Source organism: Bos javanicus, chromosome 1 (assembly GCF_032452875.1).
Source record: "Bos javanicus breed banteng chromosome 1, ARS-OSU_banteng_1.0, whole genome shotgun sequence".
Lineage (NCBI taxonomy): Eukaryota > Metazoa > Chordata > Mammalia > Artiodactyla > Bovidae > Bos > Bos javanicus.
The window spans coordinates 116,797,601-116,812,793 of record NC_083868.1 but is presented as its reverse complement, the minus strand read 5'-3'; the positions used below and the strand labels follow the sequence as shown (position 1 = coordinate 116,812,793).

General features: G+C 42.0%; 2 protein-coding genes across 18 annotated transcripts in view; one reads left to right on the top strand and one right to left on the bottom strand.

Moving 5' to 3' along the window:
* Positions 1-15,193, top strand: part of MED12L (mediator complex subunit 12L) — a 363,490-nt gene that overhangs the window by 141,367 nt on the left and 206,930 nt on the right. The gene's annotated exons all lie outside the window — the stretch shown is intronic.
* The window catches only part of P2RY14 (purinergic receptor P2Y14), a 65,646-nt gene that overhangs the window by 4,323 nt on the left and 46,130 nt on the right, over positions 1-15,193 (bottom strand). For 5 of the 9 annotated variants that reach the window (XM_061418794.1, XM_061418804.1, XM_061418812.1 and 2 more), the window contains one exon: positions 5,051-5,156. The exons of 3 other annotated variants lie outside the window; for them this stretch is intronic. The gene's annotated coding sequence lies outside the window, so the exon portion shown is untranslated. Of the gene's footprint in view, positions 1-5,050; positions 5,157-6,670; positions 7,552-15,193 lie in introns of all 9 variants that reach the window. One more of the 9 variants, XM_061418831.1, reaches the window with a different exon arrangement.

Genomic DNA, 15,193 nt, shown 5'->3' with positions numbered 1-15,193 from the left:
ATTTGATTTTGCCAGTCCTTGGACTTCCTTTGGAGGGAAATCTAATGCCCTGTTCACTTGGATCTGATCATAATGGATTTGTAGTTGACCTGCTTCTTTGTAGTCTTCTATGGCCTGTTTTATATTTAGATGGTAAGTGAAGGGTCTATGTTTCCTATTGTAAACTGCTTACTGTAGCAGAGTCTGTATCTAGGAAATAATTGGTATTGTCCACTGAAACTAAGATGCAACTTAGTCTAAGAGCAGTTTGACAGAGCTTAAGAGACTGCCCCCAGGGGTCGCAGTGCTGGGGACACTGCCCCTCAGTCAGTGTGCTGTGGGGGTCATGTTGTGTATTCACTAATTGTTGGATTCATTGCAGTTTAAAATATACAATTTTTTAAAAAGCAGATCTCGTGCTTAATTGGTCAGTCATGTCCAACTCTTTGTGACCCCATGGACTGCAGCCTGCCAAGCTCCTCTGTCCATGGGAATTCTCCAGGCAAAAATACTGGAGTGGGTAGCCTGTCCCTTCTCCAGGGGATCTTCCCTATGATCTTCCCTACCCAGGAATCAAACTGGGGTTCCTATATTCCAAGCAGATTCTTTACCAGCTGAGCTACCAGGGAAGCCCTAGTACATTGTAGAGAGAAATATTAAATATTTAATATGTATTTACATGCTGAAGAATTTCCAGAAATTATTTAATGAGTGCCAACTTTTTCTTTATAGAATAATTATAGAAGCCAATATATAGAGGAAAACAATAGAATAGGAAAGACTAGAGATCTCTTGAAGATAATTAGAGATACCAAGGGAACATTTCATGCAAAGATGGGCTCAATAAAGGACAGAAATGGTATGGACCTAACAGAAACAGAAGATATTAAGAAGAGGTGGCAAGAATACAGAGAACTATTCAAAAAAGATCTTCACGACCCAGATAATCACAATGGTGTGATCCCTCACCTAGAGCCAGATATCCTGGAATGTGATGTCAAGTGGGCCTTAGAAAGTATCACTATGAACAAAGCTAGTTGAGGTGATGGAATTCCAATTGAGCTATTTCAAGTCCTAAAAGATGATGCTGTGAAAGTGCTGCACTCAGTGTGCCAGCAAATTTGGAAAACTCAGCAGCGGCCTCAGGACTGGCAAAATCAGTTTTCATTCCAATCCCAAAGAAAGGCAATGCCAAAGAATGCTCAGACTACCGCACAATTGCACTCATCTCACACACTAGTAGAGTAATGCTCAAAATTCTCCAAGCCAGGCTTCAGCAATACGTGAACCTTGAACTTCCAGATGTTCAAGCTGGTTTTAGAAAAGGCAGAGGGACCAGAGATCAACTTGCCAACATCTGCTGGATCATGGAAAAAGCAAGAGAGTTCCAGAAAAACATCTATTTCTGCTTTATTGAGTATGCCAAAGCCTTTGACTGTGTGGATCACAATAAACTGGGAAAATTCTGAAAGAGTTGGGAATACCAGACCACCTGACCTGCCTCTTGAGAAACCTGTATGCAGGTCAGGAAGCAACAGTTAGAACTGGACATGGAACAACAGACTGGTTCCAAATAGAAAAAGGAGTATGTCAAGACTGTATATTGTCACCCTGCTTATTTAACTGCTATACAGAGTACATCATGAGAAATGCTGGGCTGGATGAAGCACAAGCTGGGATCAAGATTGCTGGGAGAAATTATCAATAACCTCAGATATGCAGATGACACCACCCTAATGGCAGAAAGTGAAGAAGAACTAAAGAGCCTCTTGATGAAAGTGAAAGAGGAGAGTGAAAAAGTTAGCTTAAAGCTCAACATTCAGGAAACTAAGATTACGGCATCTGGTCCCATCACTTCATGGCAAATAGATGGGGAGACAGTGGAAACAGTGGCTGACGCTGTTTTTTTTTTTTTTTTGCGCTCCAAAATCACTGCAGATGGTGATTGCAGCCATGAAATTAAAAGATGCTTACTCCTTGGAAGGAAAGTTATGACCAACCTAGACAACATGTTAAAAAGCAGAGACATTACTTTGCCAACAAAGGTCTGTCTAGTCAAGGCTATGATTTTTCCAGTAGTCATGTATGGATGTGAGAGTTGGACTATAAAGAAAGCTGAGCGCCGAAGAATTGATGCTTTTGAACTGTGGTGTTGGAGAAGACTCTTGAGAGTCCCTTGGACTGCAAGGAGATCCAACTAGTCTATTCTAAAGGAGATCAGTCCTGGGTGTTCATTGGAAGGACTGATGTTGAAGCTGAAACGCCAATGTTTTTGCCACCTGATATGAAGAGCTGACTCATTGGAAAAGACCCTGTTGTTAGGAAAAATTGAAGGCAGGAGGAGAACGGGACGACAGAGGATGAGATGATTAGATGGCATCACCGACTCGATGGACATGAGTTTGGGTAAGCTCCGGAGTTGGTGATGGACAGGGGGGCCTGGTATGCTACGGTTATGGAGTCACAAAGAGTTGGACACGACCGAGTGACTGAACTGAACTGATACAGAGTAATAGTGAAAAATTTCTCAGAAATGATTTAGTAAGAGCCACCGTTTCTTTCCTTTCCTTCTAGGAATGTGTATAAAGACATTTTCCACAGAGTCTCGTGACTTAGTCCATTTGAAATACAGTATGTCTGTGTGTACCCCAATGCCAGGTCTTCCTTGGTGGCTTAGCGGTAAAGAATCTGCCTGCCAATGCAGGAGATGTGGGTTTGATCGCTGGATTGGAAGATTCCTATGGAGAAGGAAATGGCCGCCCACTCCTGTATTCTTGCCTGGAGATTCCCATGGACAGAGGAGCCTGGTGGGCTGCAGTCCATGGGGTTGCAAAGGGTTGGACACTACTGAGCGACTAAACAACAACAACAACCTTGATCTCAAGGGTCGAGAGCTACGTTCTCTGTTTCCTCAGTGTCAAAAATTGAGCATATGTGCCTTGCAGTGCATTTCACTTCCCTCTCCCTTCCTCATTTGAGATTGGTGGAAGGGGCTAGCTGACCCAGGCAAACTTCTAGAGCAGGAGTGCCTTCTGAAATGAATATTCGATTGTTGCTTGGATCTTTTTCTCCAAATGCCATCTTCTTGCTATTTTGACCTGTTTTGAAGTAATGGCAGATCAGAATCTTTCCATATTAGATGTGTTGACTGGGAGAAGAGAGTATTACTGCTGCCTGGGTTGCTGTCTGGATACAGCAGAGGCAAATTTAGGGACAGTTTACATGGGTCATGAGCTATAGCTAAATCCGAGACAGTGTTAGCAGAAATTTTCATGCTTTTGAGTCTGTGTTTCTTGAACAGTAGTGTTGATGGCAGGGCGATGTGACCGCCCGGTACATAATTTGCCATACTTGGTCTTGGTGTCTCAGGGTGTGGCAGCCTTCTCTGCAGTGATGGATCAAGAGATGTGTGGAAAAAACTATCTTAAGGTATCTACAGCAGGTGAGGCCAGTTAGACATGGAGATCAAAAGGCAGGAATACATGTGAGATGAATAATAGGACACAATGATAATAGAGACAGGTGTTACTTTGACCTTGTACCTTCTGTCCTGTCTCCTCTCCTTAAGTATAGAGGTGATTTAGTATCCTGATAAAGAGACCTACTCAAACTTCAAACCCTGTCACAGATGGAGGAGATACTCACATATGGATGTTGATTTTATACTATAACATAAAAAATAAATAACCAAATAAATCAGAAAGAAAGAAGGTCTCGGTGTGGCCCAACAACACTCCCTTCCCTGCCCCAGGCTCTGAGCTGATTTACTGTTTCTAAGCAGCTTGTCCCAGCCCATTAAAGATGAGAGACAGGCAAAGGGGGAGAAGGAAAAAGGACAAGCACCTCTGGATGATGATCTACTGAAATAAGGGGCATTCTGGAGAGCCAGTTTGTGGAAGTGTAGCCAGTCCTGCCCATGGAAGTTACTTCTGAGGTTATCTCTGAATTTCTATAATGAAAGTGGTCATTATGTTCACCTTAAGGCTTCAGAGGACATAAACAAAACTTCCTGAATTTTTGAGACTTCATTTAAGAAGGATTTTAAGATAAGCCATAATGGAAAAGAATATATATATGAAAAGAATGTGTGTACACACACACACACACACACACACACATATCCATTTATATTTGCTGTACAGCAGTAATTAACGGAACATTTAAATCAGCTTTGTTGTTTAGTTACTAAGTCGTGTCCAACTCTTTGCGATCCCACAAGCTAATAGCCCACCACCCTCCTTTGTCCATGGGATTTCCCAGATAAGAATCCTGGAGTAGGTTGCCATTTCTTTCTGCAGCGGGTTTTCCAGACCCAGGGATCAAATCTGCATCTCTTGCATCAAAGAATCCACAGGTGGATTCTTTATTGCTGAGCCACCAGAGAAGCCCATAAATTAACTAGACTTCAATTTAAAAAAATATAAGGCATTAGCTTTTGTTAGGTGGAAATCTTCCTCATTCCACAAATCCAGGTAAAGGAGAATGAAATGATGTGAAACATTTTGGTCTATATAAACTGTCACTTTGGATCTTTGGTCATATAATGGTAAAATGGAATTTATGGGACCAAAAGACAGCTGTTAATGTATAGTAGGAGCCTATGAATTTCTTTCATCTTTTTTTGTACAAGTAGAACATCCATGGCAAAGTTTAATTTTTTTTTCTTTCCTTCTTTTTTGGCAAAGTTTACTTTTAATCTAGATAGTGAGTACACTTGTTCCTAGTGAAATGTTAGGTCTCTGGATTGTGCAGCAGTCATATTTTTGGGTTGTGGAGTATTTCATGTAACCTCAGGGCTCTCTCTTTGGGCAGAATTTAGTTGATCCAGGACCAGACAAGGCGATGCTCACTCCAGAAACACATTCACCATAATAAAAGTGTGTTGAGTTCATTACTCATCTTCTGTGTAATTACATGCAGTGAACCAATTTTCTCTTAAAACGGACCACCTTCCAGTGTTTTAATTGTGTGCTATAATTCTACTTTTTCTGAAGAAGAGAAATTATTCCATCATAATATTTTGATGAAATTAACAAAGCTCTTGACAGTGCTCAAGTATTTCTTCAATTACCTTTTTAAAAATTTTGTCCAATATGAGGTTTCCTTTCAATGAAGTAATTTAGCCCAGTGAGCGCTTGTCATCTTGAAGCGGCCAAGGTGTTTCTTCACGAGTGATCCTGTATTGTAGTAGAAAAATGAAGATGTAATTATGTTAAATACACGCCAGAATGTTTTATTGAAGATGTATGTGTGGTAGCAGGGTACTTAGTCTTTAAATACGGCTTGTATAACTTGAAATATTTCAATATATGCTTTTGTTGTTTTACCAAACTTCTTGTTGGTTGTCGCTATTGACCATTATAGATTTGATGTAAACTGTGGTGAGAACCTTGTAAACTCTACTTGAGAATTGAATAAGAAGTGTTTTTAGTTACTGGTTTATTATTTTTTCCCCCTTTATGGATTTAGGTGCTCAAAACAGATCATATAAATTACTGAAGTTAACAAACAGTTGAGCCTTTTAGCCAGGAAATCATCAGCAGGCTTTCTTTTGTTTCCTGTTTTTTGTTTTTAAAACCTTTGTACCACTGACATTCTGGAGTTGACGATTTGTTGTGAGCGTTGTCCTCAGCATTGTAGGGTGTTGAACATCAACATCCTTGCGTTCTAGTTAGTAGGTGCCAATAGCTTTATCGTCCTAGCTGTGACCAAAATGTCCTCTAGGGGGCCAGGTTGCCCCTGCTTGATAACCAGTGGTCTAGGTATACATGGACTTTACCGAAATAACAGCTGAAAGCTTTATTGTTTGATAGGAAGAGGATAGGTTTCGCAGAATGTGATTGGTTCAGTTCTGCCTTGGTCTGGGTTGGCACCTTTCTGAATTCTTTAAGCTAGCCCTTCTCAGACTTTAATGTGCGTACAGATTTCCTGGGGCTCCAGCTAACATGAAGACTCATATACCATAAGTCTGAAGTTGGGTATAATGTTGATGTTGGTAAGGCAAGGAGTTCTCTTTGAGTAGCAAGTTTTTGACTTTGTACACAGGAAACTTTAATAAATATTTGATGAGGAGGGTTTAAAAAAACAACTTTCCTTTGCTGTAGTTGGGACTTCAGGTAGGAAAAAATAATGTTAAAGGGAGCCTGAAATCTAGAATTTTTCTTAGAGAGTTTACTTGTTACAGATTTCATCATCATAATCTCATCTTTCTGGTCTGGAAATAAAAATAGATATTTTATGGAGAGCCAGTGATAAAGAACATCTTATATTTACCTAGGATAGTCCTAAAAGGTCATGAGGTTTTCTTTAGAAACAAGGAGATGTAGTTCTCTGTGGTGAAATATTTTATTTGATCCAGGGTGATACCGAGCTTGTTCTGGGCAGGAGTGATACTGTCTAACTTCAGAACAGTGCTTACTCTTGCAGAAGGAAGTGGGGCGTAGGGTGGTTGGACTTTAGCTGTATTTGTGGTCGTTCATCTCTTAAATTCTGAAACAACTAAACATTACTGTGCCTAGCATTACTGTGAATTATGCGTAAACATTACTGTGAATTAATACTGGGCGATTAGGTATACTGGTGTTACCAGCATTCGTTTATGTACTTTTGTGTACTTGGAATAGTTCATAATTAGGGAAAAATGTATATGGAAAATGAATTGCTTTCAAATCACTCTTTTATCACTACCCACCTATGATGAGCATTTTCCTCTCTGTTCTTTGTTCTCTTCTTAGCAAGTGACAGTGTCAGTTCAGCTGGTAGAGAATCCGCCTGCAATGCAGGAGACCTGGGTTCAATCCCTGGGTTGGGAAGATCCCCTGGAGGAGGGCACGGCAACCTACTCCAGTATTCTTGCCTGGAGAATTCCATGGACAGAGGAGCCTGGCTGGGCTACAGTCCCTCCTTTTCGGGGTCGCAAAGAGTCGGACACGACTGAGCGACTTGGCACAGCACACCTGTGATGAGCATTTTCCTCCCTGTTCTTTGTTCTGTTTTTAGCAAGTGACAGGCTCAAAATTCCTCGTAGAGTTCAAACATCAAAAGCTTTCATTCCAGGTGCCCCAAGATCTTTTCATATGTGATAAATACTTGTTTTCTAGATGATTCTTCTAACAGTAGAAAAGAGTATAGATGTGTGTAATCATTGTGCACATGTCCAGACTTCTTAGGCTGTTTTCTTAGCATTGCTGTTTTTATCTCCCTTGCTGTAATGTGTGACTTTTTCTTTTCTCTCCTTGTCATGCCAGTATGTAGTATCCTAGATGGTTTTCAGAGCAGTTGTAATGGGATGACTAGAATGAGGATTTATGTATGGGCTACTTATTCAGTCTTGTAGTTGCATTTTATAATATTTTATGTTATTAAATATTCAACAGCATACTTTTATTTTAAAAATATTTTATACTTTTGAGTAGTATTAATTAGGTCATCAGTCTTCTGACCTATCTTATTCTATGGTCGGTTGAGTATTTAAGAATTTCTTCATCCTGACTCTTGGTCTTGCCTCTCTCTCCCAACACCGTGACTCCTGAGGAGTGGGTAAACAGTGTCTTTTTCTTCTAGGTCATAGACCTGTTCAAAAGGAAGTCATTATAGGCTCGTCAGTTTATTTCAAAGAAGTTACTGTTTTTATTCTGTAACTGACCCGCCCACCTTGCGACTCAGAAAGCCATTTCCTACTCCATTTCCTACTTGGCTGCTGCTCAGACTTCGACTATGGCTGTCTAACCCTTCTCTGCCCTCCCTGTGTCCTCTCTCTGGCCTGCGCTCTGTCTAGGCTCAGCCAGTGGGAATCTTGCTTTCTTTTGTACCCAAAGGAATGAGTACCTCCCTTATCTTTCTTCATCCTCATGAGCATTAATGTCCAGTGCTCATCACACTTCTCAAAGGCTGCCAGGGACCTCATTTCTAAATTTATGGTCCCTCTCTCTGTCATTCTGTTTCCTGACTTCCCTGTAATAGTTGATGGTATTGATTTTCGCAGGTTGAAATCCTCTGTTCATAAGGTACATTGTAGCCTTTGGCTCCTGTATACATTGGATCTTCCTTTCCTTCATTTGTTTACTAAATCCATCAGAGCATGTTTCCAGGCAGTTTGGAGATACAGTGGGGCTTCCCAGGTGGCTCAGTGGTAAAGAATCTGCCTGCCAGTGCAGGAGATTCATGGGTTCGATCCCTGGTCGGAAAGATTCTTTGGAGAAGGAAATGGCAACCCACTGTAGTATTGTTGCCTGGAAAAATCTCATGGACAGAGGAGCCTGGTGGGGTCCATGGCATCCCAAAGAGTTGGACATGACTGAGCACAGCACAGGCAGGCAGGCAGGCATGGAGATACACTGGTCACAGGGAACACTCAGGAAGTTCCCAATCTAGGGGAGACGGAACACAGTGGTACTTTTGGGTGCAACAAGGGGCTGTGATTGAAGGAGGAGGCACAGGAGCAGAGCTACCACTCAGCACCTTCCAGCTTCAGGAATGGTGGTATTAAAGCTGTCTTCTTGGGTCATGTGACAGTGAGGGTTGACAAATTAGTTAGGTTTAGCCAGTCAAATGGAGAAGGCAATGGCACCCCACTCCAGTACTCTTGCCTGGAAAATTCCATGGGCAGAGGAGTCCACCGGGTCGCTAAGAGTCGGACACGACTGAGCGACTTCACCTTCACTTTTCTCTTTCATGCATTGGAGAAGGAAATGGCAACCCACTCCAGTGTTCTTGCCTGGAGAATCCCAGGGACGGCAGAGCCTGGTGGGCTGCTGTCTACGGGGTCGCACAGAGTTGGACACGAGGACACGAGAAGCGACTTAGCAGCAGCAGCAGCCAGTCAAAGGGGAGGGAGCATGTGTGGGGCAGAGAGAGCTACCAGGCACATCCACCAGGACTCCTGAGATGATAGCACAGCAGGGGTCCCGTGGCTTGCCCAAGCTCTTGAGTAACATAATAGAGCCTTGTTAATCAGTTACTGTTACCGCCATTTTACAAATGAGGAAGCTGGTGCTGAAAATGGTTAAGTAACTCATCAAAGGCGAATTGGGCAGATGATACATGGTCAGACAGTATTAAAACTTGTGTGTTCATCTCCCAGCGAGGTCTTCCCTACTCCTATGGTAACTCAGGCAGGCATGTTTTGTGTGTGTCTGTGAGTGTGCACACGTATTGCAGGCCCTTCAGCATTGTTGTAGAATATTGTTTTTAGGAATCACTTATCAAGTATTTTTTTTTTTTGAGGTGAGGTGGACGTGTGAGTGTGAGAGTGGGATCTAGTGGTTAAGAGGTCTGCCAGGTGTGGGTGCAGTCTCTCCAGTGAGCCTCTGGGTACCATTGTGTACAGAACCTCTGTTTAATTTTCCAGTTTCTGAAAGTTTAAAAATGAACACCTGACTAGAAACAGATCACATATATTAGTGATTACAACAAATGACAGTAGTCAGTTGGTGGAGACCCTGTTGCTGGAGGAAACCCAGGTCTGCTGCTGTGGTTTGGATGCTAGGATCCTGGGCATGAGGAAGACCTTGGTTGTTGCTGTTTCTCCCTTCCAGCCAGTTTTCTCTATATGGGCATGAGGCCTAACTTGATTCCTCAAACTCCTGGCCACCATGGCCCATTGACTTCATCTTCGGTCAGAATGTACGCCAGCGAGAAACGTGCTTTCACTTATAAGTGGGCAGATGTTGTTGTCTCTGAGTTGTTTGTTGTTCAGTCACTAAGTTGTCTCCAACTCTTTGCAACCCCATGGACTGCAGCACTCCAGGCTTCCCTGTCCTTCACTGTATCCCAGAGTTTGCCCAAATTCACGTCCAAATCAATCAGTGATGCTTTCCAACTATCTTATCTTCTGCCGCTGCCTTCTCCTTTTGCCTTCAGTCTTTCTCAGCATCAGGACCTTTTCCAATGAGTCAGCGTTTGCATCAGGTGGCCAAAGTACTGGAGCTTCTGCATAGTCCTTTCAATGAGTTTTCAGGGTTGATTTCCTTTAGGATTGACTGTTTTGACCTCCGTGCTGTCCAAGGGACTCTCAAGAGTCTTCTCCATCACCACAGTTCAGAAGCATCAATTCTTCGGTGCTCAGTCTTCTTTATGGTCCCACTCTCAGATCTATACAGGACTACTGGAAAAACCATAGCTTTGACTGTCAGTTCAGTTCAGTCACTCAGTCGTGTCTGACTCTCTGCAGTCCCATGGACTGCAGCACTCCAGGCTTACCTGTCCATCACCAGCTTCCAGAGCCTACTCAAACTCATGTCCATCACATTGGTGATGCCATCCAACCATCTCATCCTCTGTTGTCCTCATCTCCTCCTGCCTTCAATCTTTCCCAGTATCAGGGTCTTACGGACCTTTAATTGAGGAGCAGTGCTAATTCATTCTCACATTGGAAACACCTGCATCTTCTTCATAGGCTGAATTGCAGACACCTCAGAACTTCCTCTTCCACCAAAGCATAAGCTCAGCTCTGTCCTTACACCTTCAGGCCTCCTTCCTGGGCCCTCCTGTTTACAGACTCTCAAAATCACGAAGACTAAACATCTGTGAGTTTCTGCCACAAACAGCTGTTCTTTGATTCCATGTAATAACAGGTAGACTGATAACATGAAGACTTAGTTTTTACTTTTAATTCCAACCACTCTCCTTAAAATACATTTAGCCAAACTCGCAGCTATGTGCAAGAGTGGCATCTCCTCGAACCTGGGTCTGTCTTCACATCTTTGGGTGATGCAGGCAGGTAATTAGGAGCTGGGGGAAGAGGTGAGGTGCCGCACAGGCCCTTCTGGGGCCATGAAAATGCACCCCCACCGACCCTAGCCTCTGTGTCAGTAACTGCATCTAGTTTGTCAGGATGGATTTGGGGGGATTTTTCACCTATAGTCTTGGGGTTGCCCAGGATTTCTCATCCTTGGTACTGTCAACGTTTTTTTGAGTTGCACTTCTCTGTGGGTGAGTGGTCTGGTGCATTGTAGATGGCTGCATCTCCAGACTCTATCCACTAGGTGCCAGCAGCTCCCATGGTTTAAGACATGAAGTAGCCCCTTAATAATAGTTATATTTCTTACCATTTTGATACAGGAATAGAATGTAATCAACTCTGTAATTGATGCTAAACTTTATGCATTGAGTAACTCGGCAGCAATACGTGATTCATATGTTTAGGTCTTGGAATGTGAAGTAGGTTTTCTTTACTGTCCTATTGGACTAGTGGGCAGGCAGTGGAGCATAATGATTAAATGGACGCAGTGGACCTTGGTTAAAAATATGGCTCAATTTCCTAATAGCTGTGGTAGTCGATTATTTGGGGCTTCCTGGGTAGCTCAGACGGTAAAGAATCTGCCCTATTTGCAGAGTGCCTCCTGGTTTCTGTGTTTACATCTAAAAGGAGAGGTAGTAGTTGCTACTGCATAGGGTTTCTATTCCTATAAGACCTGGTGCCTGGCAGTGTGTGACTCAGAGGGACCAGTGGGGGTTCAGAGAGTGAGTGACTCAGCTGACAGCAGAATTGGATCTGACGTCTCTGGGACTCGCAGTGGGCCAGGACTTCCCCTGGGCTGGGCCCCACATGTGCCCTACTTCCCCACATTTATGTGAGGTGGTTTTTCTGCACCAATGCAGGGCTCTAGGAGACACTGTAGATCCGTTTCCGAGTGCTCCGCACCTCTCCGGGGAGTCTGGCCCAGGAGTGTTTGCCTAGGGGTGGCTGGGGGAAGGCTGTGCGTTCTATGGTCCCTGGGTTCTAGTAATGGAAAGTGGCACTCTAAGTAAGTGAGGGTTTCCCTTCACTCTGAGGGAGTAAGGGTGAAGTCCAAAGCATTGCATGCTCCTACTTGGCAGTCCACGCAGGCCTGCATCTTTGATGAGAGTGATGTAAAGCTATGAAACTCCTATCTCCAGAGTTCGGGGGGCTGATTCCTTCTCTGGAATTAAATGGAGACGTCACGATTCCTGACTCTCCCTCTCCCTGCCGCCCCCCTGCTTCTGCCTGCAGCCTGTTCTTCTGCAGCATTGTTTTGGAATATGTGTTTCTGTTCCCTGGGGGCCAGACAAGGAAATGAATCTCTGACCTCTTTTTGCTTCACTGAGATGATGTTTCTCAGTCAGGCGTGCTGTACTCAGATCTTCAGATCTTTGGGCTTAGGGCGGCCTTAACACATGCCCCTTTGCTAGGGGGCTGGGGAACAGATTTTTAATTCTGAGAAACCAACTGCTTTCATGTCTTAGATGAATATGTTTATGTTTATGTTTGTTCAAGATTCAGGCTTACATATCCAAAGGAAAAGAATATAAATATCCAGGACTCTTAAGTGGGAATAGAAATACTACAGAGAAGTGATTCTTATACACTTTAAAGCCTAAAATTCAAGTACTTCCTGCCTGTTAGAGAAAGTCAGTAAATTTTGATTCAATAAAATGTATTGTTATGAATTGGGAAAATTCTTTAAATGAATTTGTATTTTGTTAAACACAATAGTGACAATGGAGCAACTATAATTCACTTGAAAATAAGTAGGACTTAAATGTGAAAGATGCATTTTCATGCAGCTTAAAGATGGTGCTCAGAGTGCATATGGAATGGAAGACCTTTTCTTTTTGAGTTCTAGGCCCTTCCCAGTGGGATCCATTGTTGAATGTAAATGTCCTCTTTCAATAATCCATTAGTGATTATTTCACTTTTCATATGGATTTCAATTTGAATCAGTCTTACATGTTTTGAGAGAGCTATCTTACATCTTGCCATACCCTGTGGGAGCTATTAGTTGCCATTTCATCACTGCCTCAGATGTAGTTGTCTGAACTGTACAAAATCTGATAATTAGAAGTGTTCCTTTCCATCTGTACCATGAATTGCATTTCATGTTCATGACCTACTTGGACAAGGATCAGTTTTATTTTCTCTATACTGTTTTTTTCTTTAATGTAGCCTTCCCTGACTTCTAATCTTTATCCATACATTATTGCTTTCCTCTTTTGTATTCAAGATCTGTGTCTGTCTTTAGACTATTTTCTTTCAAGGTATAAACCTGCAGAAGTTCTCTTGAAGTTGTGACACCCTCATAGCTATAAACTTGCTCAAGCCTTTTCCAACCTCACATAACAAAAGTAGAAACCTTCTGTAGGTGGCAAAGAATGAGCCCCAATATCAGTGAGCTTATCTTGTTTCTGAGTATCACTGCCCACTAAAAGGGACCAAGCCTCCTTGGGGAAATGACTGATTTCAAATTAGGCACAGGGAAAAGTGAGTTGATACCTTGCCGGCAAAAAGCAAGGTACTCAGACTAACAAGGAAATGTTAAGGAGGGGAAAAAAGGACATGAGAGCTGACTTGGTGGCACTTCTAAATTCAACAATTTGTATGTCAATAAGAATAACGGTAATAGATGAAAACACTTTTGAAAGCAAACCAAATTCAAGAGTTGCTAGTACTATTAAAAATATAGATAAAAAAGGGAGGATGAAGACAAGAGAATGTCTTCACAGGAGAATGTCAACTAGAAAAGGTAGAAGGAATGATAGAAAGAAACCAGTTTTCAATCTCAGCATAATAACGGATGCAGGCAACAATCTTCAAGGTTTGTTAAAAGTCAGCAAAAGTTTCTAGGAGAACAGGATATTCTGGTCTACAAGCATCACTCTCAGATCACGTAGAATAACAAAGGAAAAATTATACCTTTTCAGTAGGGATATCTGACAGTCACTGAATGATTGAACTTACCAAAAATGGAATAATTTGATATTCACCCCCCCAATATAACTCAGATGTATACAACATACCTTGTTAAAAAGCTAATCATGGATAAACAATTGGACAGATTCAGAGCATGATTATTCTATAAAAGAGCCAGCTCAGAACCTCTAAATAAATTAGTATCATGAAAAACAAACAGATGGGATGGGGTGGAAGCAAGCAGTTCTTAGACATCTCTACCTTCCTTACCTTTTCTTCTCAGTCACCTTTGGGAGTTTCTCTGCCTGCCCTGAAATTGGTGTTTTTTACTCTGTTCCTGGCCATCTTTTCTCATTCTCCCCGCTTCTTCTAAGCCAAAGTAATCTTTGTTTAGAATATTGTTTAAGACTGTCATCTGTAAGACAGACTTTTCCCTTCATCTCTCACATAATGCTTTTGGCACCTTCTATGAGGCAGTGTTCTTGGTATTGGGGGTCCTGCCCTCTTAGAGCCCAGAGTCCTTGTGGTTCTGGTGTCTGAGCAGCCTCCTCACCCAGCTCTCCGCTGAGCACCTCCATTTCCTGCAGTCCTGGGTTGTCATCTAGAAACAGTCTTGTCATCTGTTTCTACTCTCTTCACATTTTACGGCAATAATTGCCAGTTACTCGGAACTTTACCTATGTATCAGATACAGGCAATGCTAACTGCTTTTAAAAATACTTATTCTTTTCAAGGGATTCCCTTGTGGCTCAAATGGTAAAGAGTCTTATTCTTGTCAAAGGAATATTTGATATTTTGAAAAGAATTTATGCAAAGAAGCTAAAGCACATAAAAAGAACACAGCATTGACTTGAGAGCCAGAGCCTTACCGGGTATGCCAACTTTTCCCTTCTCATTCCCCCTGGGCTGTGCCTTTCTCCACTGGGAGAGAACTCTGTCTTGAATTTTGTGTCGTTTATTTCCCATCTTGATTTAAATCTATATGAACATAGATTCCATTAAAAAATTGTTCATGGTTCATGGTTTGTGTAGTCTTCCAGGACTTTTTTTTTCTTTTTTATCCCCAGCTCAGCATTATTGTTTCTAAAGGAATTGGAATCTTTGGAAAGGCTTGGAAATAGTTGGAAAAGATGAACGTTCATTCACCCTTTAGCTGAGCATTTTAATTCCTAAGTATATGTTCTAGAAGAATCTCTCCCAGAAGCATTCCAAGGATATACAAGAAGATGCTCATAGAAACATTACTTGTAATGGCCAAAGTGTAGAAATAGCAACTGGTTATTGACAGGAGAATGAGTTTAAAATTTTAGTGGAATTTTGTGTAGCAGTGAAAATGAATGAACTACAGCTGTGCTTTTTAAAATCCTCCTGATAAGAGAAATCCCATATTACAGTTGAGGAAACTGAGGTCTAGAGAGCTTGAATAACTTATCTAAGTTGTAAGAACAAGTATGTTGTAGAACTGAGAGTGTTATTCTAAAGCTGTAACGACTATGGAGTATTGTTTCTTGTTGAAAAGTCTTGTCTTTATTAGCTTGTGTGTTCCACTGAATGGAGAGAGAG